Below are 13,125 nucleotides of genomic sequence, written 5' to 3'. Positions count from 1 at the left end.
ATTTTTCATATTTATCCAGCACGCTGTATTCCTATTCTGTTGAACTCTATAGCGTATTCACATGCGTACATCTTGGTTATTAAGCTCTGGCTCAGCAAAATCAAGTCTGACTACACCCAGACAGAGCAAGGATCTGTCATCCTGCATTAGGTGACTGTATTTTTTATGATAAAGAGAACAAGATTCCTTATGGACACAGTAAACTGCAAGAGAGACCTCTAGAGCACTATGCATCTTCAGACTAGCGGGCTTTTTTCCATCATGAAGCCGTTAAGTGTGGCATTAACTCCAGCATATGAATGGGTACTACAGATTATAGCCATAGGAGGTACTGGGAATGTGCCCCCTCTTACGCTGTTTGTAGAAATGCACTCGTGTTGTGACGATTTATGTTTTCATTACAGAACAATTCCCATAATAACAGGCATTGAATATGGATGCTTAATGTTCAGTACAGGGGGGAAAAAACAGAACTACACTTTGAGTAATAAGTTTTGATTGAATGAATGGCTACTTTATAAACTTTCATTACAGTGATTTGGTCTGAGGGAAACAGCAGCTTGTCAGAATTTTACCAATGGAAAATTTAATCAACAGAAAGCGAGGCGTTAGGCGAATGAAAGGGCTATCGGCTCCATTCTGCTGGAGCCCCACAGCTTTCCCTGCCTTTCTAATGCTTTGACAGCTTGGGTTTTCAGGGCCCCGGCCCCTGTTTCCTTGGGCTGCTGGTGGGATTGTTGTGGTAGCCGTGCTGAAAGCTTTCACAGAGCTTCCTGACCATATCATGTAGTGTCGTGTTCAGTCACCTCCAAGCCACAGAGACCAGCCCTCATAAGTGAACAGCACTGTCCTCCATGGGTCTTTGCTAAGCCACCCATGTACATGCTGGTTTTTCCTCTTTTTATTCTGCCTGTTTTTTCTCTCTATTTGTATTTCTTCTTGGGCTCAGTCATCGGTGTTTTAACTGTTTGTCTAGGAGTTTCTCCTTCTTTTCTTAGTGTTTCTTCTTGTTGAAAACTCCCCTTGGAGATGAATTTTTTACCCACGATGTTAAAGCGTTTCAAAGGAATCCTTCCACATCTGACCCCTATCCTGAATTTTCATAGCAAGTTGCTGGTAGCTTATCTTTCATTTAAGTTGCTAAATGACTTCTTTTCCTTTCAATTATACTGGCATTTTTTCCCCAATTATCCATCATTTTCAGTGATTCTGTGCTTTAAAGATGAACAGTAATAATTCCAGCCAGCACGCTGTGTTGAATTATTTGTTCTGCACTCCTAATCAGACTATTAGTCTAAAAATTCGGAAGAAATGTGCGGGTTATATATATAACCAAGGGTTGGAAGTTTAGGCTTAGAATGCTTTTGATCTTAGAACTATGGGCCCAGATACATTTTAACATTGGGTTAAACCCCAATATTTTAACATTGGGCAGATAAATCGACCATTTAAGAAACTGTTTGGAGCAATATATCGCAGAATCTGCAGCACAACTGGTTATTACAGCACACTCCAAACAACAGCTGTAGAACTACACGTATTACAGGGACCTCATGTGTTTTGTCCAGATTCAGCATGTTTTTTCAAATTACATGCTACCTGATAGCTTCTCCCATTGCTTGAACTGATGGTTGGCTCTGCTCTGTATATATTAATCAGTAATTATACACAGTTCTCATTACAGCAAAGCAACCCAGTCAATACATTATAAGTAAAAATCTACAGTTTAGGTGGCACGTGTTTCCATCTTAGTGCACATCACCTAAAACGTATTGTTGTGACTTGTGATAATTCAGCACTTCTTATGTATTTCTGATGAGGCCTGTGTCATCCCAGGGTAAATATAATGTGACATGAGTGTCTCTTGGCTTGGTTTCTGTTTGACTGCCTAGAACATTCCATAACGCAGAATCTTTCTTGTCTTTGGCAAGAAACCCTAAACAAGATGACATGCCAACCTGATGGCTGACTTCAAGAAAGCCTCAGCTTTGGGTATCATTCTAAGCACAAAGTACAGCTTCTCTGCTGGTAAAAGCTGAAGCCACTCAGCTGAAGTAAAATATTTAAGACACTCATTATGTCGTTGCTCGCCTATTGGGTATGTGACCCTCTCAATCACTGCCTTTCTTTATCTGCTTCTCTGATTCAACCAGCGGGTGTGACCTTGCACACTCGCAGTTGGGGTTGAACTCTTCGTGCACCAGTTGCATACGTATCAGGGAATGATGCTGCACATTTGGTTTCAGCTGCGGAATTTACTAACTTATGTGGAAAAATAGTGCTGTGCTCTAGTCCTACAATTCTGTAAAGAAGTCACTTGTCTTATTGACTCCCACTTTTCACGGAAATTGCATATACAGCCTAAATAGAATAATATTTACTCTTCAGACTCAAAACTCGTAACCAGGCCAAATATAGACAAATCTACAGTTTGCTCCTTAACAGTTTTATCTGCTTGTAGATCTGAGAGAGAGATACAAGTTCATTACTTCTTGTCTGTTGATAAGTCCCTGTAAGATTTGACTACCCTTTTGAGGGCATCATTGTGACACTGATGACAGAGGGATATGTTCCAGTGGGATAGAGCAAATCCAGTTCAAATCTCTCCAAACAGAACAGGAACTGAATGCACCACGATTCAGATGAATGTCTTAATCAGCATCCTCTAAGCCTTTCTCCTGTGACCCTGCTGTACCATTTCAAGCAAAATCCTGAAAGATCTCTTTTGCTTTTCATTTTGGAACTATATTTCCAGGTTCACATTGTTGACAAAAAGTCTCTTATTTTCCAGCCAGCTCTCACAGCCACAGTACAAGCAGTGCTTTCCTGATCAATATATTCATTTTCAAGAGCAGCTTTGACATTCAGAACTAGCAGAACCAGGGCTATACTTTGGTGCTTCCCAAGACACCCCTATCAAGTTAGGATTTAGGGGAGAGACCAGAAAGTCTGTACGGTTATTGCTAAATTTAAATTAGGCATAAACAAAGGAATCACATTTCCAAGTGTACCATGTTCAAAATTTTCACATTAATAAACTAAAGACGTGTGAAAACAGGGGAATGATGCCAAGAAACACAAAAGACAAAGCTACATCTCTAGCACATATGTCTAGTCAGGCCACAGGGTATCTTTGACAATCCGTGTGTAGTTTAACCTCCTGTGTTAGGTGATAAGTTCTCTGCTGCAATTGCAAGATACTGTTCCAGGTATAGAGAAATGTTCTTCACAGAGACAGCTCCATTCATCCTGCTCTTCTGAAGGCCTGCAGTATAAATAAAATAGCTACAAGGACAAATAGAAGAGAAAGAAATGTTGGGACTGTATCCCATATTCACTAGCACTATTAGGCGTCTCATGAGAGGTTTCACACTGATTTGGTTTTGAGAGTCTCTTCTTGTGCAGTGCTTGATAATGATGTGCTTGAGGCCCCCCTGTCACTTGGGACAAAGCTCTTTCGGTGGGAATGGCAGGAACCAGAAGGCTATTACTCATCTTTCCCAGTAGCATTTCCAGCTTTTGAAACACAGGATTTAAACCCATCCTTCAAACACTTGGAAAGAACTCCGCTGGTCTTAGATGAGCGCATCGTCAGGTGCTAGAAGGATTCTTATTGCAAAGTGGTTTTAGGGCCTTTTAAAACCTAGAACCAGAAGGCTGCTATTGATGTGACTGGAGCAGTCAAAGAGATCGACACAGCTAAAACAGGTGAATCTCCTCTGCATAAGCTCATTCCCAAATCCTCACCCTGCTTGGAAACACTCTGTACTATTAAACACTGAGGAAGTATAATCCCTAAACAGTATTTGATCAAAACCGGTTTGTTTCACAGCATCCTTGTCGTGCTCTGTCAGTGATGCTGTGATTCAGAGAGACTCTGTGTCCGTGTAAGCAGCAGTGGTGACAGCACCTTCCTTTCCCACCCTTGCGTGAAGTCTCACGGCCTTCCAAATTACCATAAACCACGTCAAAAGTGTTTCCATGGGCGAGAAAATCTCCATGCAGATGTCTCCTGAAACACACACTTTGGCTTTTGCTAATAAACCCTTCCCTTTAAAACAAGCTTTCAGAAGGTTTAGTGGGTTAGCTTTCGACTTCTGCTTTTTCAAGGAGATGTCTTCCATCCTGGAAGGCACTGACTACTTTTTTGGATGGGTCTCTGTGTTTATCAGGAGCTCTTGCATACAGGACTTTGATAACATATGCACTTCTCCTTTGAAAGCAGATACTCCATCTCCTCCTCACCTCTTACCTCAATTTCCTTTGTGACAGAATGACAGTAGGACAACTTTTTGCTCTTATCCTGGCCTTATCTCCTTTCAAAGGATATGGAGTTTTCCTCTTTTTCATTTTTTTGTGTGCACAACCCATTCATTGGTCTTTGGTTTTGTGTGTGATGATTTATTGATAAATAGAACGTGTCCTGTTTCTCTATACAATCCTGATCCTCTGCCAAAACACCCCAAAGCTAAATAAAAATCCACACCGCAAGAAATAAACCCAGAAGACAGGAACAGACAGGAAGAATGGAGAATTTAATAATAATTATTACTATTATTTTCCCAAATGCTGACTATTGCCCTGTGGATTTTTATAAGGCTTTTCTAGGCCCAGTGTACTGGAACTTTGACCGTGAGATAAAGCACTAAATAATTTCTGTTTCAAATACAAATGACTGAAACTTCCTTTTCTCAGTGTAGACAGGTGAATATTTGCAAAATATATACCTATTTCTTTTTTTGCTTTTTAATTAAGGCATGATCAGTGTCCTAAATTGTGCCTCGTCAGTCAGATTCAAATCTTAACAAAAAATTAAAAGCTTTTCACAGCAATAAAAATGGTGAAATATCCAAGCTTTCAAATGAGACCCTCTGTGCAAGCTCCGTAATAAACACACCTTCAACACATTCTGACCTCTTCATTTTTCATTGCAAAGATTAATAATAGGTAGCTTAGCAACGATGCTGTATTGTCAGCACATGTTAGAGTCTTGGCAGCATTCAAGGTCGATCTGCAATAAGCTTAGATTGAATGCCATTAGCTAGATGCCACTTCGCCTCTGGAGTTTATTGCTAAATTTTTATTCCAGGAGGGAAAGAAAATACTGTGCTGACACAGTTAATATTTGGGCTGCAGCAGAAAGGTCTGGATCACTTACCTGACTCGTGTACTGAAAAAAAACCTCTAATAAATTATATTTTAGCCATTTAAAAACTGAATCTATTGTCTTTTACTATTGAGGTAATTTCTGCATGGAGGAGTCATTAAATTGCATGCAGTTATGAATTCAGTGGTTATGGTTTTTGACTCGTGGGAACCAGGGTTCAACTAATGACTCTGAACCTGGAAAATCAGGTGCATTTGATCATCTGTTGGCCTGCATCTTTGAGAGGCTGTCTCTTCTGGGAAAGCAAGATCCACAAAACTATGTTAGTGCCTCACACAGGGATGATGTAGCTATAGCCACAACTTTTAAACTCAGAATCCCTCTTTAGCTATTGCCTAACCCAGTTGCACCAAAAGACCCATCAGAATAAAACCTGTTCAGGGCAATGATGGATTTTGCTAAAAAGGGACAACAGTTGAACTCTGAGAACAGTTCTTAGGTCTACAAAGGTGCTGAACACAAGAAAAAATCCCAGCCAGCTCGCCTTTATGGCTACACATGAGATACAATTAGTAAGTACATGGTTGGTATGTGATCTTCCCCTTCCTGAGATCTGATTAAGTCAACAGTGAATATTCATTGATGTTAGAGGGCAGAGGGATTTCACCTCAAAACTGATCAACTAGGTCTGAAACACTGTCAAAACTCTGGACAGCCACGTGGATTGAACCTTTGAATATTAAAGTGTTGCCAGTCACCAAGCTTTAAACCCTGCTGTGACCAATCAAACCTGCAAAGCTACATAATTCTAGGATAGTTTTCAAAACACTGAATAACACAAGAGGAAGGGCTGGAAATTTCTTTCCAAAGCCTGAGGCTATAAAATGCTGTCACATTTAACATCTGTCTCTTAGCTGATCTCTGCTCAGCAATGATGTGAATTCAGTCGTTTTCTATGATTTTGGACAAGCTGCAATTGCACAATTGTTTTTTGTTGCTACAGAGCACTTAATATTGTGTATCTCTGACAGAGCATTTCCCTTTCCCCCTGTGCCTGTGTTTTCATTTGGTTTCGTGCATAAAGTACCATGTGTGGCTCAGTACTGGGGATTGCAGGCATGGATGGTGAGAACCGCAGTTGTACTTGTATTCTGGAGCAGGTTTTCAGGCTACCACACAGAAACATAGGTGACCTATAGGTCTTTAGATAACAAGTGTTATCTAACTTCCTTTAACTAACTCAGTTTCTTAGTTAATAGGTAGAGTATAAAAAATCATGAGGGAATTTGTGAGAACTTTCACATTTGTTAAACTCCATTGTTTGAAATTCTTATGAAGAAAACAGAGAGTAGCAAAAATAGAACAGCTTGACATTGTGAAGGGAACAGAGATAGCCATGTATTCATTTGTAATTTCCATGTTTCCAGTGCTGGTAATCATTTGATAGTGGAAAAAATGAAGATTAATGATAGTAAAAAAGTAAGAAAAATCAGATCAATAACACGTTTAGCATTCCTTCTACCATGCACTTAATAGCATGGCTGAATTTTTCTTTCCCTTGCACTCAGTAAAATGTCATTTTTTTGCTTGTGATTAGAGAAAAATGCAATTACAAATCCAGATCTAGTGCATAATCTTCCAATAATGTCAACTTTTCCCACTGTTCCTATATTGCAACCATCATCTAATTCATTTCTTGTAGTCTATGGCTTTGCTTATTAGGAGCATTCAGAAGTAAATCAACAGACCCGAGAAGATTTTTTAATAGCTGTTCTTTAAAAAGATAAAGAAATTATTGAATCAATTGTGCTTCTTTTCTGTAATTTCTATTCCAGAATTTTTATAAAATTAACACCCCACCCCCCGTTTTCCCTCACATCTGTGAATTTATACCTTGGGAACTATGTCCCAAGTGCATTTATCATAAATTGGCTATCTGAAATCATTATCACCAAAGGAAATCAAATCAAAGTTTATTCTAGCTACTCATGTTATATTTCATCTTGTGTATTCCTTCTAGGCTTGATTATGAGTTTGGAAGTCTCTTTCTTGAAAAGAAATAGCTTTGGCAATTTGACAGTCTATCTAGCTTTCCTGTTTTGGAATCAGACACGCAGCAGCAGTTCTTCACTTTTTATGTGGCATTTGATATATTATGTACAGGGAAAAAAAATCAAAATCAATCAACATGCAAACTACTGCTTGCTTTGCTGAGTCTTCATACACAGCAGTGCCTGCTCAGGAACATGGGATGGAGGGAGACCTGGCTTCGGTCCCCTTTATCGATGCTTTGTGGCATGATCCTCCATCTCATCTAAAAAGGCCCATAAAATGTAAAGTACTCTGAACTTAATTCCTTAGTTCTACCCCAGGGGAACAGAATCATGGAATGGTTGGGGTTGGAAGGGACCTCAAAGCCCATCCCGTTCCAACCCTGTGATGGGCAGGGACACCTCCCATGGATCAGGGGCTCCAAGCCCCATCCAACCCGGCCTTGAACCCCTCCAGGGATGGGGCTAACTTGAACTTGAACTGAAATTTTGGTACAAGTCAAATAAAATGTTGAACAGTGCATCATAATTATAATAATAATAACACCACCACCACCACAACCACAAATGCTGTGCTGTACGGAATCACTGATGGTGACAGAAGAGGAGCAATGAAAAAATACAGTAAATAGGCCGTTAACTTCATAACCGTGCAAACTATTTGGCATTATTTGTGTGTTGCTTTTCCCAGTGTGTTGTGATAGCAATGGGAAACTAGCAGTGGTGCGTATTATGAAAATAACCCACTGCAGAATGAACATCTGCTTTCAATTAAACAGGTGTATGGGAAATTCAACATATTCATAAGCATAATTAAAGATTGTTATTACCAGGAAGTAGAGATACTTTAGGAATTATAGTAGAAAATGACTGCACTTTTTCTTTATAATATAAACTTATCTTGCTTGCTTAAGAAAAGTTACCACTTGTCAAAATTTGAGAAGGACATTTATAATTTAAACAAAATTGGGGAGCGGAAATATTCTACCTTTAAAATGCACTTTATTATTTTGATGTTTTAATTAGTGGCTTAAGGTCATTTGTATTTTCATTACTTTACTAGTGATAACATTGAAAGTTTCACTACCAGCAGGTGGTGAATTATGTCCCTTCTGAAACACTGAACCCAAAGTGTCAGAAGTTCAGCATCCATAAAAGGAAACACCTGAAACTCAGATTCACATCAGCAAATGTCAGCCTTTTGCTCGTGTGTCTCCCTAAAGGCATTTGACTGAAGAATTCCTCCATGAGACAGATATTGCCTAGGGATTACGGACTAAAATGTCAGGAGTGCCTGAAAAACTTATTGCTACTGAATCTGGTTTTGACGAGCCAACTTTAGTTGAGCAAGGAGTCATCGTTCCCCAAACGAGTAAACTTGCAGGGTCCGTGGCATGAGCTGCAAGCTGATATCACAAGAGCTGATATGGTAGCACCTCTGTGGGGTCTTCTATCCAGTCTGGAGACCCAGATTCATCCAGAAGATAATATGTGTTGTTACTTCATAAAATTGTGGTAGTTTTTCTTGATTTGCCTAAGCCTATGGGTACCATGGGGAGTGGGGGGGGAGATATTGTTGATATGGTGTTATTTCATCATTTTTCTCCTCTGTTGTGATTAGTTCAATTGGTCCCCAGCTTTACTGCGGTTAGTAGGCAATCCTCTTGCATTCATTCCTCTGTGGTTTATGCCCCAGTCATCATCTTCAGCTGCATAAATTGGTTAACTGGAAAACTGCTGATACAGGCCTGTCATGGTCTTTTCCTTAGCTTTATAAATGATGTTTTCCAGGTGAAGGACATTGTGTTAATGGACATTCTGTACATGCCTACATCACTTCAGACTGTGTTGTCTGAGAGATGTGAAAAGTCAAAGTGAACTTTATACAGCTGAACACAAGCAGGGAGAAAGATAACAGCAACATCTGAGCAGCTCTACAGGATGAATGGAAAGTTAATGTAATCTTCATCACAGACCTGTACCCAGGTCTCTGTTTATATCTTACTGAGGAATGAACGGGTAAAGTGCTATCTTTAATTTTCAAATTAAAGGAACCTTAGTATTAGCTTCTCTAACTACTTCTGCAGTAGGGTCAGCTGCATGGTTCACGAGGCTGGGCTGTTGAAATGTTGTTGAAACTCAGAGTACTGGGCCAGGTAGCAGTTCGATTGAGTGGTAAAAACTTAGTGCTAAGCTTTTATCCCTGGATATTACTGCGAGGAGAACTGCATTGCTCTATTGAACTCCTAAAGGTCTATACTTCATCTAGTTGTTCTCCCTTCTTCCCCCAGTTTTCTACGACATGTCCATGTAGAATCTTTGTACGTGTTTTTAAACTTCACTACTTCTTTCCTGTTGTGTAGTTTCACTTTCCTTCTCTCTTACCCGGCAGACCAGACTTTGGCCCATTGAGTTCAAGTAGAGGTGAAAATGAAGAGCGAGTGGTTGAAATACTGCCCTCGTTCACTCCGTGTAACTCTGAGGTAATTACTAGAACAGGTTGAAAATTGAGTTTTCATCCCATGGGCATATCCTTTTAATTTAGAAACCATAGCAAATGTGAAAGGGTTGAGGGATGAAGAGTTTAAATTTAATGAGACATTTTAGTTTCAGAGTCTCAAATTTTGTTTCACTTCAGTTACTTCAGTGTTTTTGTTGGATAGTAGAACGCTGCTGAGACAATGGAAAAGAAATGCTTTGGTAACTTCCCATACAGAAGATTGAGCAGTCTGATATCATATGTTTAGGTTTTTGTAAATCAACATTACTCAGTGGAACAAAGATGTGTAGGAAAGCTTTCAACCAGTTCTGGTGTTTACCTGGAATATATATAGGTTAGATTTCATTTTAAAACAAACCTACAGCCCAAGTGACCCAACTGAGTTACTGTACATACTTCAGAGTTGCTTCAGGCTCTGGCAAGCACAAGTCCCAGTGACAGCTAGTCCAATACATCCATTAACAATTTCTTTTTCCAGTATCCTTTCACCACTATACACTGTCATCTTCAATGGACGTTCAAATTACTGGGTTCATACAGTTTGCAATTACCTTTTCTTTTGAGTAATTAATTGCTATTTGCAGTAGTCAAATTTAGCTACTTTATTATAAAGGTTGAAATAACCCTAGGTATTTTCTCTGTTATTCTGGTTTCTTTGCTTGAAGGCTTTCACTGAAGAACACTTCAGACTATTATCAGCTACTCAAAAGATCTGTGTTCCCTGTCACTGCCCCACAGAGAGCACAGGTTATTTAGGTTTGGACTTATTGTTAGAAGTTACTCCTGAAGGAGATTCAAGTCAAACTGGAAAGTGAATTGTATTAATTTTTAATATCCTAAATAAGAACTAATCACATTGTAAATACATGAAGTAATATATGCTAAATCGAGGTTTTCCTCTCCCTATTGATCTGTAGCCAATTTCTAAGGTGCTTTGAAGCAAAATAATTAGAAAAAAATAAGAGCTGTTAGGTCATTTGGAAACATCTCTTGTCAGAGAGAGGCAGTTTTTGCATCTCTTAGTAGCAGACTTTGGGCTCCTTGGGAGACCCACCTGTTTTTATAGTATTCTGATGTAGAGAAGTGTCTGAAAACCTTTATATAATGCATGGGTGATCTTGTACTTGAGTGGAAGCAGGAAAATTTGACTCAGTATGGATTTGATTCTGATTTCAGCTGTGGTTGTGGACTTTGTAGCTCCTATTTGTTTCAACACTTTGGGTTAAGTGCATGAGCTGTGTCCTTTTCAGATGGAAGTAATTGCAGGACCATTTAAATAAAGTCTTAATCAGGTGCCATAGAAATTCCTGATTAAGGTTTTTAAATACAAACTTGAAGTTAAAACCAGCAGGGCATAAGAAATTCCCAGAGTGATGAATACAAAGTCATTAATCTCAACCACTTTTAATTTCTACTAGGAATTTGTTAGTGGAGTAGTTAATTAAATTGTGGTCCTTCTTTTAGAAAAGTATCTGCTGTGAATGTACACTCGTTATTTTGCTAATCAGAAATGTTAGGCAATAGTACTTATAGAAATGTGTCATTTAATCTTTGAATATGGGATAAAAAATCTGATGAAAAGATTTACTTTCTCATACATAACAATCACTAGAACATGACCTCAGCAAGAACATCACTGTGAAAGTTCTAATGCAAGGCAAATCACACAATAATGAAAAACTGGATGTGGGGGCCAGAACTGAGCAGTGTTCTTCAATCTCCTTCGAACTACACATGGCTCTGTTTGCTGTGATGTAAAGCAGGGATAACGGAGACTCAGTAGAGTGATGCTGATGGAAAAGCAGAGTAAAAGGGTCAGAATCAGGACTGTTCCCAATCCATTTTGTAAAGAAGCTGTCACATCAATCTACTAGCCTGGTTCTGGAGAGAACCAAAGCAATGCAAAGCATTTTGGACTGGGTCTCCTGTATTTTCAAGGCAGGGTACACTCAGGCATAACTCAACTGCAGGTTCATTGCTGCTGAGTAGAAAAGCTACTGATCACTCGGGTCGATGGAGTCAGATGTTTTGCAGAGGAGGCTACCTGTATAATCGTACTGATGATGAGCAGGAGAGCTCCTAGGAACCCAAGTCCTCCTGGGAGAGAGAGCAGAGAAGGCAGAGCATTAAGGTGGTAAAGCTGGAGCCTCAGGATGAAAATAGCCTTGCCTGAGGCATCATCTGGAGGAGATTCTCTGAAGCTTGTTAGTTACCTAAAGAGATCACAGAATCACAGAATCACAGAACAACCAGGTTGGAAGAGACCCACCGGATCATCGAGTCCAACCGTTCCCATCAAACACTAAACCATATCCCTCAGCACCTCATCCACCCATGCCTTAAACACCTCCAGGGAAGGTGACTCAACCACCTCCCTGGGCAGCCTCTGCCAGTGCCCAATGACCCTTTCTATAAAGAATTTTTTCCTAACATCTAGCCTAAACCTCCCCTGGCGGAGTGTTATATATATGCATTGGAAAGTAGATTAAAAGCCTATAAATTACTACATTAACTGCTTTGGAAAGGCTTCTCCTATGCTTGCCTTCTGCTACTCTTTTCAGGACTCTTCCATGCTTAATCTTAGGGTGAATTCTCTTCCAAGTGAGTTTGGCTCCTGGAAGTCACTGTTGAGGCTCTTGTGATGTGTCTGCTGCTACAATTTCCATTCAGTCAAAAAGGGATGAGAAAGCTCAGCCCATCCCAGGAGGTGCCCCACTACTCTGTACAGAAGTGTCCCTGTAGCACAAATTAGGGGATTTCTTAGACTGTCCATGCAGCAAAGCTCAAACTTGTGGCTAAGAATTAAGATCCTTATATAGGAATTTTTACATATTCATTGATTTAAGGAAACAAGTTCTCTACAGCAAGTAAGCACAGAGTATGTGCAATGAATATTACGTTGCTTAAAAAAAGTAAAACAACATAATATATTCTGCATGCAATTGTCGTATCCCCAGTGCTTATTTTCCAATTAAGTGAAAAACCACAGAAAAATAGAGAATATATAAAAAGAGTATCTCTGCAGTCACATCCAGGATATTGGTAGAAGAAACTAACAATAATTTTTGTCTCACAAGGGTACTGTGAGAATTAACTCATATCTGCAAAACCACTTTTAGTTCTGGGATGAAAGACCCTGCACACAAATATAACGCGTTTTAATATTTTGAACCAGTCTGGTAAAATTTCTTTTGCTTTAATCCCATTCCTTTTGCCAGAATTACTTACACCAGAAGATGGAAATACCGATAAGGGTGTTAAGGTTATGGTCTTTTGTTATATATGAAGGAAGTGACTGCTTCTTTTAACTAAAAATAACCTGTACTAGTGAGATGCACTGATGCATCTTGACCAGCACCTGGATTATTGAAAGTTGAAGGGTTTTCACTTCCAAAGGTTAAAGATTAACAAGGGTCTGTAGGCTCATGGCAGGACAAGCGACAGCAGTAGCTTGCAGTGGCACCTTC

Source organism: Phaenicophaeus curvirostris, chromosome 19 (assembly GCF_032191515.1).
Source record: "Phaenicophaeus curvirostris isolate KB17595 chromosome 19, BPBGC_Pcur_1.0, whole genome shotgun sequence".
In the NCBI taxonomy this organism is placed as follows: domain Eukaryota; kingdom Metazoa; phylum Chordata; class Aves; order Cuculiformes; family Cuculidae; genus Phaenicophaeus; species Phaenicophaeus curvirostris.
Note: the sequence above shows the minus strand (reverse complement) of the source record.